General features: G+C 33.2%; 1 protein-coding gene across 2 annotated transcripts in view; it reads left to right on the top strand.

The window, feature by feature from the left end:
• lingo2 (leucine rich repeat and Ig domain containing 2) overlaps positions 1 to 14,785 on the top strand; it is a 908,701-nt gene that overhangs the window by 793,488 nt on the left and 100,428 nt on the right. The window lies entirely within an intron of this gene.

The raw sequence follows: 14,785 nt of genomic DNA, 5'->3' as shown, positions 1-14,785 counted from the left end.
CTGTGCGCATTCCGGCCGCAGAAACACTAGAGTCAAATCAGCTGACTTTAGATGTGCCGAAAACCTCTTTTTTTTTTTTTTTTTTTTAATTTTTTCAGCACAACTTCATCTGTATCAACTGCCTATTATTTTTTCACTCAACAACAACAACAATAATAATAATAATAATAATAATAATAATGATAATAATAATAATTGTAATAATCATAATAAGCATAATAATAGTAATAATAATAATAATAATAGTAATAATAATAGTAGTAGTAGTAATAATAATAATGATAATAATGATGATAATAATAATAATAATAATAATAATAACAATAATAATAATAATAATAAATTTTATTTTATGGGCAGCTGTGGTTACAGATGTAGTTTACCACCACCAGAGTGTGAATGTGAGAGCGAATGAATAATGGGTCAATAATGTAAAGTGCTTTGGGTGTCTAGAAAAGCGCTATATAAATCCAATCCATTATTATTATTATTATTATTATTATTATTATTATTATTATTACTTATAGACACCTTTCTCGGTACTCAAGGACACCGTACAGTAAATAGAAGTGTATTAAACAAGCAACTAGAAAAGCACTCAGAGAGCACAGACATCATTTCCTGAAAATTTCATGAAAATCCGTCCATAACTTTTTGAGTTATCTTGCTAACAAACAAACAAACACACAAACACACAAAGCAAATAAAACAGTGTAATATAACAGAGTAAAAAGCAAAAGGCAGGCTAAAAATTGGACAATGCAATTGTGCTCACAAAGAGAAAGCGGTCCTAAACAGATGGGTTTTGAGTTTGGATTTGAAGAGAGGGAGTGAAGTGGTATTTCGGAGCTCCGGTGGCAAGGTGTTCCTACGAACCTACAGTAAAAACATAAACGGCCAAAAAACACAAAAAATATAAAAATCCAATTTGAAAAATGTATATAATTTATTGCATGAATAAAACAAAGATGCTTAACTAACCTTTCCAAAGACTTTAAAAGTGAATTTTGGTTCCAGATGTTAGGTATATAAAATTAAAATTTAAAAAAATTAAAACTATACTCAAATATTTGACATAAAAGCGTATCTTTACACACGCGTTTTCTCACCCCATCAGTCCTCCTGGTTTCTGAATCTGGTTCAGGTGGGGGTCATTCTCCCCCTTACCTGAAATGCTACTGCAGTCTGTATTTTAGGATCCACAGATTTGAAAAAGGACAAAAAAAATGATGAAGATATGATAAGAAATATAATTCAAAAAACGCCCGCCCCACCTCATTTTCATACTTTTATTCACGTTTGTTTGCTGCAGTTTCTAAACGTCATATCTCCGGTTGTTCTGACACTATGACGTGTTGAAAATGTCACGGGGCCGTGATCGTGGACCCTTAAGGGTTAATAAATTTCATTTAGTTCATGGTTGATTCACGGCTTTGTAGATCTGATCCATAATGCACATGTATAAACAAGCTGAGGTATAACATTGTTAAAAATGCACTTATTTTTATTAAGAAATGTCTTTTTTTTTCAGGTTATTCACATCTTGTTTATTTGGATAGTTTATAAATGAAATATTTTCATAATTTAATGTTATTTTTTCAAACTAAAACCAAGGAAAAAATATGGAATTGTCATTATTTATTGGTTATTATGCTTAACGAACCCTTTCAGAGACTTTAAAAGTGAATATTGGTTCCAAATATTAGGTATATGAAATTAAAATTGTAATAAATTAAAAGTATACTCAAATATTTGACATTAAAGCAGATCTTGTCATAGGCGTTTCCTCCTGGTTTCCACATCCAGTTTAGGTGGGGGGCATCCTCACCCTTACCTGTAATGCTAATGCAGTCTGTAGAGCTGCAACCGATTAATCGATTAGGTGCTTGAAGCGAATGCAAAAATTCACGATTTGATTAATCGAGTCGAATTGATTGAAGGGAAATATTCTATTGGAGTTTTCCTGAATTGAAGCTTCTTTGCGCGTCATAATAAGCGTCCTTGTGAAACACAACAGTGGAACCAATGTTTAACAGCAGAGAAATGAAGGAAACAAAGCTTTGATTCAGGAGAATTGTGGTTGAATGATTTTTTTGGATCACTTTGAGTCGATTAATCGGTTGCAGCGTTACCAGTCTGTGGATTAGAATCCGCAGATTCAGCCAGTTTTTTCTGTTTTGAAAATGGACAAAATATTTATTTATTTATTAGGATCCCCATTAGCTGATGCAATACATCAACTACTCTTCCTGGGGTCCTCCCAAAAAAACATGACGAAGATATGGTCAGAAATCTAACGCCCCCCCACACCTCATTTTCATACTTTTATTCACGTTTGTTTGCTCCGAGTTCAAACCATCATATCTCCGGTTGTACAGGGGTTGGACAAAATAATGGAAACACCTTAAAAAATCAAAAAAATATAATTTAATATGGTGTAGGTCCGCCTTTTGCGGCAATTACAGCCTCAATTCTCCGAGGTATTGATTCATACAACTTGTGAATTGTTTCCAAAGGAATTTTAAGCCATTCTTCAGTTAGAATACCCTCCAACTCTTTTAGAGACGATGGCGGTGGAAATCGACGTCTTACTTGAATCTCTAAAACTGACCATAAATGCTCAATAATGTTGAGGTCTGGGGACTGTGCCGGCCATACGAGATGCTCAACTTCATTAGAATGTTCCTCATGCCATTCTTTAACAATTCTAGCTGTATGGATTGGGGCATTATCATCTTGAGGTGAAGGTGTTTCCATTATTTTGTCCAACCCCTGTATTTGCTCTATTAACATTAAATAAAAACTGAGAGTGTTTCAAGTCCACACTTTTGAATCCAGTTGTCCCCAGTTGTCCCCAGTGGTCCACAGTGGTCCACAGTTTAGATCTGTAGATGTTTCAGGTTTCTGTGTTTTGTTCCACTTTCCACTTCTTCTCCTTCATTCCGTGGCATAAAATAAACAGAAAAAGACAAATGGGTAATTGCAGGTCTTTGTTAGATAATGAAATCGACTACACGTTCTTTAATTATCCGTCTTAAGGAGTGGGTGTAGGTTACAACAGTTCACAGGGAAACGGAAAACCGATCTGAACTTGGAGAACATCTACTTGTAAATGTCAGACGTGGACTCGACTGGGTGTAATAATCCAACCTGACAATTACAGAGTGAGAAAAGTACCGTTCTCACTCACTCTCACCACAGCTTTTTGTGCATATGTGTGTCTGTGAGTGCTTCGGCTGATACAGTGGATGTTTTAAGGCGGTATTGACATCTGATATTAGTCTGTCAGTGTTGCTCATGATGGAGATGAACGCATACTTTCCTCCACTGCTTCTGGGGTCTTTCAAATTAGCTGCGAACCCGGCCTCACCTTGCTTTTGGGAGCTGCTAAATCTTCTATGAATTTCATCAGCATTTGCATTTTAATGGATGCTTTTATTATCCAATGATGCTCTGATTCTTTTTCCGCCGTTTGCTACAGAGAGAGAATATAGTTGTTGATAGAATTAGGCACAGTGGTGGAACAAGTACTCAGATTCTTTATTAGGGATGGGAATCGTTAAGAATTTAACGATTCCGACTCCATTATCGATATTGCTTGTTGAGCCGATTCCTTATCGATTCTCATTGGGTGAGGGAATAAAAGAGTACAAACAGGTGTGTTTGCATTAACTGTCTTTTATATTTCCATCTCCGCACAGAAAATATATCATATACAGTATGGACAAATAATAATAACTGATGACGCCGGGCCTGGTTCGGGGGGGTGGGGGGGGTGCAGTGAAAGTGAAACTAAAGACTCTTTACTAATTCCTCTATTGCCGCATTTCTACTACGTGGAACCGGTTCGACTCGGCTCGGCTTGTCTCCTATTGTTGTGCACCTCATTTCCTTTCCCTTCTTCCCTTCGGAAACTTGTATTTGAGGAGTTACGACGTTTGTTGCCCACACCAGAACCAGAACCGGCCCAGCATTCACTCTGCCGCTACATTCACAAGCGCCGCCAAGTAGAGTATCAAATACGTGACATTCCTGTAAATGAGTCACATGCTGTGGACAAATGTTTGAGGATATTGGAGGGATTCCACCCTTGAAGACATGGAAGCTTTGACAGTGTTCTAAGTAAGTGGACCTGGTGTCGTCTGTTTAGACCGTTTCTGCCTCAACGCCATGTTGGCTACGTTCGGACCAAAACAATGCAGCGTACGTGTGACGTCATCGCGCATGCACAACGAAGGCGGAATCGATAAGCAGAATCGTTAAGCAGACAGGCAGACGATTCCAAGGAATCGAGCTACTGGGAACCGGTTCTTTTTGAGAACTGGTTCTTGATTCCCATCCCTGTTCTTGATTCAAGTAAAAATATTAATAAAACCACAATTAAATAGTATCTCCTACTCCTCCCTTTTAGCATGGGCACTCATTCTTTTAAATTGGAAGAATGATACCCCCCCACCCCACCCCACCCCTCCTCCTCCTTTGGCAGATGGATATGTGATGTCATGTTTTTCTTTAAAATTGAAAAGATTAGATACACACTGAATGGATCAATGGGGAAGTTTAATGTGGTATAGCATCTTTGTATTTTTAACGTAGAAGAAGCTGATAATGCACCTCGACTTTGGATAATGTTTGCTGTGTACGAAGTGATTGGGTAATTACATAGTGGAACCCTTTAATTTATATTTATTTATTTATTTATTTATTTATTTACATAACTTTTCTTCAAACACTTGACTGTTTGCACAATTTTAGTTCATTAAAAATTATTCTTTCTCAAAGACAGACACACACACTAGGGTTTTTCAAAATAAAAGCCTTGTTAAAAATGGTAAATTATGAATTTTATGCTCAACTGTTCGTACAATTTCAAGTCACTCAAACAGATTCTGTCTGTAACACACACACACACACACACACATGCATATATACACAGTAGGGTTTTCAAAATAAAAGGTGATGGTGGTCTCAGCAGAAAGGCTCAGGTGCTCTGTAGGGATGAAAGGAGGGATGGACGCCAAAGGGAGGGGGCTCTTACCGAGATGGACAGGTGAGAGTGGAACTGAGGTGTTGACGGTCGCGGGGGGCGGAACACATGGGGTGAGGTCCCACCCAATGCTGCTTGCAGATTGATTGATTGATTGATTGATTGATTGATTGATTGTGGTGTCTTATACCTCTGCTAATGATCCCTTTTAGTGTTTTTGGTTTAATATAACAACTAAGTTAACCCTTTCATGCATGAATTATGAGAACCTTAATCAAGATTTTTTTTTTCCTGAATGTTTTTGTTCCTCTTTAAGAAAACAATGCAATTGACTTTCTTTTTTTTTTTTATGAACCTATTTTTCATGGAGTTGCAAAAATGTCCACTCAGTTTGACACCATGCGTTTAATTTTTGAAGCAAAGAAACATGAATTTACTTTGATTGGGTAATTACATAGTACAACCCTTTAATTTTCATTTACTTATTTTTACTGGACTTTTTTTTTTTGTAGCGTCTTATACCTCTGCTATATGTCACAGTGTTTGTATTACTTTTTGTATATTAGAAAGACTTAATGAAAATACATTGATTTAAAAAAAAAAAAAAAAAAAAAAAAAGTTTTAACAAAACTCAGAAAATGCTCCACTCTAGGTAATCAAATGATCCCTGTTAGTTTTTGGTTTGATCTAACCACTACGTTAACCCTTTCATGTATGAATTATGAAAATCTTAATCAAGATTTTTTTTTTCCCTAAAAGTTTGTATTCCTCTTTAAAAAAAATAAAAATAAAAAATGCGATTGAATTTTTTTTTATGAACCTATTTTTCATGGAGTTGCAAAAATGTCCACTCAGTTGGACACCATGCGTTTAATTTTTGAAGCAAAGAAGCATGTATTTACTGTGATTGGGTAATTACATAGTGGAACCCTTTATTTATTTATTTATTTATTTATTTATTATTATTGTTATTTTTTTTATTTTATTTATTTAGTTGCGTCTTATACCTCTGCTATATGTCTCAGTGTTTGTCTTACTTTTTGTATGTTTGAAAGACTTAATAAAAATACATTAAAAATAATAATCATCATCATCATCATCATAATAAAACCCTAAAAATGCTCCACTTTGATCATATATTCGACATAAAATTATTAACATATGAGTAAATGGGACTGAACAGGTACTTCTAGTTGATATGGGGCTTCATAAAATATAAATACACAGTATTTACTTGTTCTTTGTTCTCACAGAGAAACTAAACAACAACCTGAACTTTAGCGAGTTTGGTCGTCATTATCTTTTTTACATATGTGACATTCTGGTAATTTCCGCAGCGTCGCTCAACAGATAAAAGCACGACAAAGCTCCTGCCTTCGAAAATAAGGGATGACTAATCTAAAATCCGGTATGATTCACAGTACGGACTGTCACATATAAAACACGGAATGATCTGATAAATAGTCAGCTCCAGCTTTCAGATACAAGACACATTAGAGTTGCAGATAATGTGCCTTTTGTGTACGGTAATAAAACAGTCATACTATAAAGTGCAATGCATAAAATCAGTCTTGATCTTAAGTGAAGCCATTTTATTTTTCTACACAAAATCTTTCTCTCTGAGGTACGGAGACGGTATAATAAAAGCAGCATGAAGGTTTATTTTCTAAGGTTAACCCTCAAAAACCAAGACGGAACTTATTCTGTATCACCGCTGAACCTCTAATTGTGTAATAAATGTGTAAGAAGGAGGGGCCAAGGGATGAATCGAGATTGGGCCTAAATTAACTGACTGAATAGGCAGAAGCTAAACACTTATATACGCCTCGCAAGCAGTTTTATTGTACCAATCAAAACATCAAAAATCATTCCTGCTTGTATCCTTGGAAAATATCTTTACAAACCAATGTATTGAAAACTATTGATGAATTTTAAATGTATAATGTATATGTCATTCCATAATTTAACCCCAATAACAGAAATACATCTTCTTTTTGGGAGTGATTATTGACCATAAACTCTGTTGGAAACCACAAAAAGAATATATCAAACGTAAAATGTCCAAGGCTGTTGCCATTCTTTATAAAACTCGAGACTTGTTAAACAAAAAACGTCTGCATATATTGTATTGTTCACTTGTAATGCCATATATGCCAATAATAATAATAAAAATAATAATTGTAATAATAACAATAATAATAATAATAATAATAATAATAATAATAATAATAATAATAATAATAATAATAAATAGTAATAATAATAATAATAACAATAATAATAATAAATAGTAATAATAACAACAACAACAACAACAACAACAACAATAATAATAATAATAATAATAATAATAACACTAATAATCGTAATAATAAGAATAAGAATACAAATAATAATAATTGTAATAATAATAATACTAATAGTAATACTACTACTACTACTAATAATAATAATAATGATAATAATGATGATGATGATGATAATAATAATAATACATTTTATTTTATGGGCAGCTGTGGCTACAGATGTAGTTTACCCCCACCAGAGTGTGAATGTGAGAGCGAATGAATAATGGGTCAATAATGTAAAGTGCTTTGGGTGTCTAGAAAAGCGACATATAAATCCAATCCATCATTATTATTATTATTATTATTATTATTATTATTTATAGGTACTTTTCTTGGTACTCAAGGACACTGTACAGTAAACAGGAGAGTATTAAACAAGCAACTAGAAAAGCACTCGGAGAGCGCAGACATCATTTCTTGAAAATTTCATGAAAATCCGTCCATAACTTTTTAAGTTATTATGCTAACAAACAAACAAACACGCAAATAAAACAGAGTAATATAACAGAGTAAAAAACAAAAGGCAGGCTAAAAATTGGACAATGCTATTGTGGTCACAAAGAGAAAGCGGTCCTAAACAGATGGGTTTTGAGTTTGGATTTGAAGAGAGGGAGTGAAGTGGTATTTCAGAGCTTCAAAACCCGAGACTTGTTAAACAAAAAACGTCTGCATATATTGTATTGTTCACTTGTAATGCCATATATATCATACTGTGTGGAAATATGGGGCAATGTGTATAAAACTAATATAGACCCGATAATTAAACTCCAAAAAAAAAACAATCAGTCATAAAGAAAGCTGATTATCTTCAATCAAGTAATCCACTTTTTGTAGAATCTAGTTTACTAAAATGTTTTGATATTGTATATTTAAAAACAATGGAATATATGTTTCATGCTAAAAGTAAAAATCTTCCTGTTTGTATGAAGAAAATTTTTAAGTTAAGAGAAGGGAATTATAATTTAAGAGGGACGTTTGTGTTTGAAACATGTAAAGTAAGAACAAACGTTAAATATCACTGTGTTTCTGTTACTGGTGTCAAATTATGGAGCAAATTGAAGGATGAAGTGAAATTGCGTAGTTTCAAAAAGGCTTTAATTTGTCAAATTCTCAAGGGCTTTGAAAGTAATATGATTTCAAAGTGACTTAAGAAACCGAATGTAGACTAATTTGTGTTTAAGTTTAATCTGCTGCAACTTCAGGTGTGGAGTTGGAGTAAGGATGGGAATAGGAGAAGCAGAAATAAGTTTCTGGCTTCAGCTTCTTCCTTTTTCAGTTACCAATTGTGTTAATTTTATGTTTGTTTGTTTTTTTAATATGTATGTGTTTTGTACTTAACTGAAATAAATATTCATTCATTCATTTTTTAACATTTAATTAGACAAAGACAAAAAAAAAAAAACATCTATAAGCTTAACCTATAAATGCTACTTTTGTGGTTGTTCCTAAATTAATTTTTCTCTCTATTTAACCTTTCTCAAGTGATTTATCACCATTTATTACAATATTATTCTCTGTAATTTGTGTTTTTTTCAGTGAACATTAGTATTTTCCCCTATTTTATTTGCTGATCATGTACATGTTCATAAAAGCTTAGTTTAAAGTTGAGGGTTATTGTATCAGAAACAGAGAAAACTGAAGAAAGAATGACTTTTTCTGGAAAATATATCATTAATTGAACATAAATCACGTCTTTCCATCCACTGTCATTGATCCAACTCCGTGGGTTTTACTGGTGAATTAATGTTGTAGAAGATGACGGTGTTTCCACGGTAACTACGGAGCCTCTGAACGTCCAAATGGGTCATAAATGATGACCATGAAAAGATGACAAACTGTATTTTACACCAATTATTGACATGTATTGATAGGATTAGTGGATCAATAGTTATTAAACAGTTTAGATCAGTAGAAGGTTTTGGTAGGCAGTGACTGTCTGGGTTTTTATGTGTTAAAACGGTGACTTTCTGTAGTGTTCGCTGTAGAAACATTATACAGTTTCAGTAAAATCTTCCATTCTCAGACAAAGAAAATGTAAAATCTGCACTTTAAAAGGACCAGATGAAACTTTGGGTTCTTCTGAATCTAAGAAACCTCCTGCAGAGTGATAGAAAAACAGAATAAATACAGGAGACGCCGAGGTCTGAGGGTTAAAGCCAAAGAAACGATAGTATTTGACAAAGTAACTGCAGCGTCTTACACATCCTCACCAGGAAAATGTTCTTTAATAACCAAACGAAATAGCATCACAGAGAGGAAAAAGGTACAAAATCAAGTTTATATATATATATAGGGTGGGGAAGCAAAATGTACAATATTTTGAGGCAGGGATTGAAAGACAGTGTATGACCAGTTAATTTATTGAAAGTCATGAGAATTTATTTGCCACAAGAAAATGGACATAATAGAAAATGTTTTTATTCTATGTGTCCTCCTTCTTTCTCAATAACTGCCTTCACACACTTCCTGAAACTTGCGCAAGTGTTCCTCAAATATTCGGGTGACAACTTCTCCCATTCTTCTTTAACAGTATCTTCCAGACTTTCTGGTAATAGTTTTGCTCATAGTCATTCTCTTCTTTCCATTATAAACAGTCTTTATGGACACTCCAGCTATTTTTGAAATCTCCTTTGGTGTGACGAGTGCATTCAGTAAATCACACACTCTTTGACGTTTGCTTTCCTGATTACTCATATGGGCAAAAGTTTCTGAAAAGGTATGGATAATAGTGTTAGGTATGATTATGACATCAATATATGTTTGGTTTCAAAATAATTGACGTAGTGCCTGCTGAGAAAAAACAACTAAATGTTCATTGTAAATTTTGCTTCCCCACCCTGTGTGTGTGTGTGTGTATATATATATATATATATATATATATATGTAATTTTTTTTTTTTTTTTGTTGTTTTTTTTTTGTGATTTAACTGTGTTTCCCACCAGCAACAACTGTGGAACGAGGAACTTTGTCAATGTTTTGTCAAGAGATGCAGGAAAAAAGCAGCATGGAAGTGTGTTTGTTGTACTTTCTGGTGTAATGATAAGCCCTTCTAAGCCAGTGAACTACTCATGGGTATACAGATATTGTCCTCATAATATTAGGCATGAACTTAGATGATACTGCACAACTGTTGTTAATGATTAGATGTGTTAACCTTTGATAAAAACCCATGGTTCAGTACACAAACATGTATCTGCGTTCGTAAACACTGGGTCTGTTGATGCAAACAACAGAATTACAGTTTAACCCTTTCATGCACAAATTATGAGAACCTTAGTCAGTATTTTTTTTCTTGAGTGTTTTTGTTCCGCTTTACGCATGAAAGAAACAATAATAATAATAATAATAACTTTATTTGTATAGCACCTTTAAAAACAAAGTTTACAAAGTGCTTTGACAGAGGGCACAACAGCAGGATACACGAAGAAAATAAAATAAAAACACTAAAACAGAAGCAACACAATTAGAGAGATGTATGAACAAGTTAATTATCAAGCAAGATCAAATTTAAAATTAAAACTAAAAATTAAGGTTAAAAAGGCAGTAGACATCACATAAAAGCAATTCTATAAAAATGTGTTTTAAGAAGTGATTTAAAAGATGTTACTGATTCCGCAAGCCTCATCTCCTCCTTATCTCCTAACAATGCAATTTTTCTTTTTTTTTTTCTTTTTTTTTTTTTTATGAACATATTTTTCATGGAGTTACAAAAATGTCCACTCAGCTGGACACCATGCATTTAAGTTTTGAAGCAAAAACACATTTATTTAAAAATCATCGTCAGAAAGTGATATACTATGTGAAAACTATGAAATAAAAACATTTTTAATGCCACTAATTGCTAAATTGCTACTGTTTTTTTCACATTTTATCATACTCTAATATTAGTTATTACTCATTTCATGTAGATAAAATCCTCCTGAGACCCAGGAAATGGACAGTTTTAGCTTTTTTACTTTAAAATTTGTCTTGATTGGAAACTGCATCATGCAACATTTTTTTCCAGATATATTTTTAAAACTATTTTTATTTACTGATTGATTTTTTTTAATGGAATGTCAGCATTTTTATTGTAAAACTGTCAAACTTTTGTCCCCTACAGAGCACAAAATGCATTGCTGGGTCTCAGGAGGAAATGCTAAATAAATAAATAAATAAATGTTTGTTTATTACAGTCACACTAAAACATGTTACTGCAGATCAGGTTTATGAAGAACAGCAAAGTTACTGTAATCGTATGTATTGCAGTGTTTTGGATGACGCATAAGAGTCCTGATATGGAACTAAAACAACAAAACCCATGAATAAATAACACTGGGTTACAAAAAAATATTTTTTGCAAGTTGTCTAGGTTTTTTCAACTGAATTAGGACCATTTTGCGCCGCTAAATCCAAAAATGACATCTGTTTTTCTCAATCAGGTCAGGTTTTTTTGCTAATTTGATTTTGAAAAATTTGATCTTCTCACAAAATTGATTACATTTTTGTAAACTTTATCTTGGTCACCATGTTTAATATCAAAATAAGATTGGTAAGCACACTTTATGAAACTTGTGACTTGATTCCTGTTAGGTACAATGGTGTATTCACCGCAGATGTAGCAGAATACATCAGGCTTATTTTTGCAAGTTCTTCTAGTTGAAGCCATTTCATTCACCTGTAATATTAAAAAAAAAAAACATTAATCTTAAATTGGCAAAAGTAAAATCTTCAGAACTCGTTCATTGCAAGAAATATGAAAGAATTTTGTATCATATGATGTGAAAATGCCCATAAATGTAAGCAAAAATGTTAAAAAGCCAATATGTAGCATAGTTCAGAAAGTTGACCTGATTGAGCAAAATGAATGTGATTTTTGGATTCAGCACACCAAAATGATCCTAAATCAGCTCAAAAAACTTAAACATTAATTGTTTTGTTGACCAGTGCAATAGAACAGCAGTAGAATAGCTGTCCACTGTAGTGACCAGTATGCATGAAAGGGTTAATTTATAAACATATCAGTGGTTTATATGAGTCTGAGAAACCTAACCTAAGCATCCTGCAACAAAAAAAAACTGAAAAATACAAATACTGTTATACATACAGTATATTCATTCATTCATTCATTTTCATTTATTTTGTTCATGGTTGTGCATTTCATCAGCAGACATTCAATAATCATCAGGTGAACAAACATTTATTCATGCTCAAAAAGGAGCAGGATGAAGAAAATGTTATATTTCCTGCCCCCTTCTAAATAATAATAGCCTTAATGGTTAGCGACACATAACTAACTATAAAATCATACTGTATAAAGCCAGACAAACCAAACTAAATACATCCAAAAATAATACAAAATGAATACAAAACTACATGTCCAGGAAGTACAAAACAAACAAAACATTGGTAAATATACACCTGACGAAATGATGCAAAACAATTACGATACCAGACCAAAATAAGTAAATAAATATGTCACGAGATGCAAAACAAATACGAAGCAAAATGTAAAAACTTACAACTGTTCATATAATCTCATTGTTCTGTCTTTATACACTTTTTTTTCAGTTGGAATATGTTGAATGTATTATTATACAGTAGTTAAATGCATGCAGAAGACGTGAATTTTAAAATAGTATGTAAAAAGTACAAAGAAACATGCAACCGAGGAAAAAAAAAACTTAAAGTGTGACTGAAACTTCCCAACCCGTTCGACAAAATAAAATGCTGACGCTGTATATTTCTGCAAAAATAATCTCAATGTAATTGGATCTGTTTTCCTGTCCTGACTATGGTTGGGGTGGATGGTCGACTCCAGAACCAGAAGGAGGTTTTCAGGTTCAAGAAAAAAACCCCAAAAAAACCCACTTTGGTTAAAATCAGGAAAAGATTGGGTTAAATATTAATACGTACACGAGTCATTTTTGATTACGTCTTTGCAGGATTGTTCTATGTTAAACCCTCCGTGAACCCAAATGAAGTGTTTTCACTGTCTAAATGTATAATTGTATCATTAGCTAACGTTAGAACAGATGACAGACTAACTGTTACGGTCTCCAAACAATAAGAAAGTAAACTGGCTCAAAGGAAAAGGAGACACCACGGAAATTAAATGATTTAAAGCACAGGTGTCAAACATAAGGCCCGGGGGCCAAAACCGGCCCACCAAAGGTTCTTATCCGGCCCGCGGGATGAATTGGCAAAGTGCAAATTAGAGCATCGAACTCAAAAATAATATCATAATAACCTTTAAATAATGACAGCACCAATTTTTTTTCTCTTTGATTTAGTGCAAAAAACATTAAATTCTGAAAATGTTTACGTTAACAAACTATCCTTTAACAATAAAATGTGAATAACCTGAACAAATATGAACAACCTGAAATGTCTACAGAAAATTAAGTGCCATTTTTATTAACGGTATTTTGCCGGTTACTAAATGTTTTGTGCCTTTGTAGATCTGATCTGTAATGCACATGTATAAATGATAAGTAAAGGCAAAATATTGATAAAATTGTTCTTATATTTCTTTACAAATTTCCTTTTTTTCAGGTTGTTCTCATCTTTTTTGTTTGGATAGTTTGTAAACGTAAATATTAGCATCATTTAATGACATTTTTTGCACTAAAACCATTTGGAGTTGTCATTATTTATTGGTTATCATGCTATTTTTTTACTGGTCCGGCCCACTTCAGATTAAATTGGGCTGAATGTGGCCCCCGGAAGAAAATGAGTTCGACACCCCTGATTTAAAGGATTTTATTAATCAAAATAAAAAAAAATGTAACCCAGATAATTAACAATGAAATCATTCGCAAAAATTTACATGAACTCAAATGGCAATACATACCAAAAATGAACTCAAGGAACCAAAAGGACCTGGAGGTGCCGGCAAAAATAAATAAAATGGCGGGGGAAGGCAGGCCACCCCTGTTGAAAACATTTTTTGTGATGAAATGTGATCTACCCCACCGTGATATATCAGTTTAACCCTTTCATGCATGAATTACGAGAGCCTTAAGATTTTTTTTCCTGAGCGTTTTTATTCCTCTTCATGCATGACAAAAACAATGCAATGGAAAAAAAAAATTTATGAACCTATTTTTTATGGAGTTGCAAAAATGTCCACTCAGCTGGACACCATGTGTTTGATTTTTGAAGCAAAAAAAACATATATTTACTGATACTGTGTGAAATCTATGAAATAAAAACACTTTTCATGCTGCCAATGTGATGTTTGTAATACTAGTCCGTACTCACTTCATGGAGATAATATGCAAAAATTATTATTATTATTTTACCAAGTAGGCGTCTTTTCCAGGGACTTGATAGCTAGGTCATTCCGACCTAGCCAACAGTTTGATTGATTTAACTATCTACAAAACTATATTAAACTCGAACAAGAAATAATTAAATTATGGAACTGAAACAAGAAAACGTTGAAATTATGCTAAATTGAAACAAGGAA

This window comes from Sphaeramia orbicularis, chromosome 10 (genome assembly GCF_902148855.1).
Source record: "Sphaeramia orbicularis chromosome 10, fSphaOr1.1, whole genome shotgun sequence".
Classification (NCBI taxonomy): Eukaryota; Metazoa; Chordata; class Actinopteri; order Kurtiformes; family Apogonidae; genus Sphaeramia; species Sphaeramia orbicularis.
Note: the sequence above shows the minus strand (reverse complement) of the source record. Positions and strands in the feature narration are given on the sequence as shown.